This window comes from Octodon degus, unplaced genomic scaffold, assembly GCF_000260255.1.
Source record: "Octodon degus isolate 3935 unplaced genomic scaffold, OctDeg1.0 scaffold00024, whole genome shotgun sequence".
NCBI lineage: Eukaryota > Metazoa > Chordata > Mammalia > Rodentia > Octodontidae > Octodon > Octodon degus.
In genome coordinates, this window is record NW_004524600.1 from 2,901,610 (window position 1) to 2,905,358 (window position 3,749).

Consider the following 3,749-nt stretch of genomic DNA (forward strand, 5'->3'; position numbering starts at 1 on the left):
CAGATGCGCACCACCACACCCAGTCTCAATCTCATCTCAGTGCACCCCGGGGGCGGGGCCAGCACCGCATCCTGGGGATCACATCCTGGGGATCGAACCCTAGCTGCTGCATTCTGCCTAAGCAGGCACTTTAATCTTCTGAGCTATTTGGCTGGCCTTTTTTTTTTTTTTTTTTTTTTTTTTCAGTACCAGGGATTGAACTCAGTACCCTGAGCTTTCCAGGCAGGTGCTTATTCTACTGAGCTATCTCCCCAGCCCATCATTTTCTTTAAAAAAAAAAAAAGAAAAAATTCAAGGATGCTAACAGGCAAGTTAAAACAGTCTGAAGAAACAAAACAATCATCGGAAGCAAACTCATGACACAGATGTTAGAATTATCAGACAACAAATTTAAAATCTCTGTAATTAATATGAAAGGAATCCACTGCAGCCAGCACACAAAACCAGGTGGGTAATGTACGCAGGGAAAGACACTCTAGGGAAGAACAAACATGCAATTCTAAAAATAAAAATAAATTATGGCAGTAATAAATAATGTGATAGATGCATGAGTAAAGTAGAATAAGCTAATGAATAAATTTGAGAGTTTGAAAATAGATTAAAATATTTACAAAAATACATAGAAAACAAGAAATGAAAAAAATCATGCATTCACAAACTAGAAGATAATTTTAAAAAAGGATTAAGTTTATAATTAAAATATCAAAAGAGGGGTTAGAGACATAGCTCAGTGGTCTAAGTGCCTGCCTGGCAAGTACAAGGACCCAGTTTCGATCCCTAGTACCTCATGCCTCGCTGACCCCAGAACCCCTGACGTGTAGAACCAGTCACTCAAACCGGGCATAGCAGTGCATGCCTGTAATCCCAGTACTGGAAAGGCTGAGACAGGAGGATTAGTATGAGTCCAAGCTATGTAGTGAGACCCTGTACCAAATAAATACATAAAAGATTAAAAAAGAAATCCCAAACTCAAAAGAATAAGAAAAAAACACAAAAAATCGTAGCATGATAATGGTCAAGAACTTTCCAAAAGTAATGACTGATGCCAGCTATAGATACAAAATAAATGCGATGTACCCCACAAAGCATGCGAACAAAATAAAACCCCCATAACTCCCACATCCAGTGATATCAGGTTCAACCTGCGAGAAGAAGACAAAAAGAAAATCTGGGGAATATCCAGAAGGAAAAGCAAGGATAGGAACTGTAGTAGAATTTCAGTCAGAAATGATGTTAAAAAGAAGAGAGGGAAGTAAAATGTTTAGTGTTGAAAGAAACAAAAGGTTTTGTGAGATGAAAAATATCACAGTGCACCAATGAATTATATGCACCAATCTATAAAGCCACAAGAGTATCGGAGAAGGAATACATGAAAGTAAAATCAAATATTCTCTTTATTATTAATTGTCCTAATGATAATTGTGTTTTTTAAATTTATTTACTTATTAAATAAAATTATAAATAAATAATTTATTTAACCTCTGGTTGAACTCAGGTCCTTGCTCATACTAGGCAAGTGCTTATTCTATGAAGCCATCTCCCCAGCATGTGTTTGAAAGTAATAATACTAGGGCTGGCCAAATAGCTCACCGGATGAAAGCACCTGCAAACAGGCACAGGAGTCAGGGGTCCGATCCCCACACCTGCTGTGCTGACCCCAACCCCGGGGCTTGCTTGTGAGCTTGTAAGATGGTGACTGAGACCGGACATGGTGGCGCACACCTGTAATGCCAGAACTTGGGGGTTGTAAATGGGAGAACCACTACGAGTCTTATCTAGTAGTGAGAGCCTGAGCACCCTGTAGACCTTTCCCTAAAATACAAAAATTAAAAAAAATAAAGTAATAATACTAAAGATATGCTAGGTAATTATAGCACATGCATAAATGAAATGAATGGCCAAACTTTCATAAGATATGGGAGGGAGAAATTGGAAACCCCTGTTGTATAGGACCCACATTTCACATGAAGCACTACCACGGTATACTCTTTTCAGCAGAGGGTGCATTTTCGGATCTCCACTGGACATCTGAAATAATAAAATCCACTGAATCCTACATACCCACATTTTTTTCTATATGTATTGGCCATTTAATGGGTTTTCCACATTAATTGAGCACTTATATACACTGTGACCATGACTTTTGCAGTACAAGAAGAAAACTTGAATACATTTTTCTGCATAATTTCATGAAGATTTGCTATCACATATCTTACCAATAATAGTATATGACTTTTCTGTTTCCTTATTAAGTCAAGAATGTTTGTGTCTTCATTGAAAAAGATTTCTTTATGGTTTTTCTTTGGCTTACATAGATTTCATGCATCATTACTATTATGTTTTAGAGTCAATATTACATAAAATAACTGTTTCCTGAAAATGAGCACTGAGCTACTGGAGCAGTCTATCTGATAACTGGGTTGGATACTAAGTGATGAGGTAGATTTATCAGATATGGATTGTTTGGAGTATATGTAGAATGGATAAGCTGGACAAATAAATGAATTATGTCTTGGACAGAGAAAAGAGACAACCCAAGCTTTTGTCCAACTACCAAGAATGACATGAAATTAAAGCATAATAATGATTTATTCATAGATTTATCCATTTAACATTTTTGAGACTACCATTGATTACAGATAATTAAATACTTAACAAGAAAAAAAGTGGATAAGCGAGAACAACTATACAGTGTTATCTCAAAGCCCGTGTGGATTACATCAAAGTATATATTGCAAACTTTGGGACAAATGCTACTTAAAAATCATTGATATGCTAAGAGGAGATGAAATTTAATCATCTCAAGTGCTCAAATAACTGCTGGGAAGGCAAAGAAGAAAAAGAATAAATGAGAATAAACAAATGAGAAATATTAAAACAGGAATACTATGAATCCAATTATATGCAATTTATCTTAAAAGTAAATTGTTTGAATATAGTAACACAAGAAAAAATGGTTTGACTGAAGGAAAAAAGAACCTGTATGTTGTTTATAGGAAGCTAGCTTCTCATTTGCTCTTGCTTTGGGTGACTGACAATTTTGAGTACCAGTCAGCTACTGCTTAGAATATTCCTCAGTGTGTACTTGCCCTATGTTTCCCTCATGATAATACTAGGGTTATAATTTTTTTTAAATTTTATTTATTTTTAGTTTTGGTCTTCTCAGCCTGCCCTGAGGGTGGGGCTGGCATGGCATGTGGTGCTATGGATCGAGCCATGGTCCCTATGGACTTGCCTAAGCAGGCGCGTTAGACCACCGAGCTATCTCACTGGCCCTCCGGTTATCATTTTGAAAGACTAAAGGTGAAAAGTACCATTACAGAAGGTCAAAGGTGCTTGCTATCAACCCGACCTGTCACTGCCAATGCTAACCTGGACCTCCTGGCCAATTGTAGGGGCTGCCGCAAATTGCCAGGGTTGGAACACTAGCTTGCATCTCATTGCCTTGCCCCACCTGTTTCCCAAGCTGATCTTTTCTTTCCTCACTTTTTTTTTGTTGGCCTAATTCATCTTCCAAAGGCCAGTTCAAAGTCTTCAAATTCTCAGAGGTTGTCACTTGCTACCAGGGCCTGCTTCTGCCTTTTGCAGTCACACAGGCTTGTTGATTAGAAGTGTCCCATGCTTGGCTGGACATGGTACTGTCACTGTCTTGAAATCCATAGTGATTTCTGAACTAGTCACTCTGTGGATTATATAGCCAGCCCTGACTGCCATAGCTTGGCAGTGTCTTGGTTTCATATGCTCCCTTA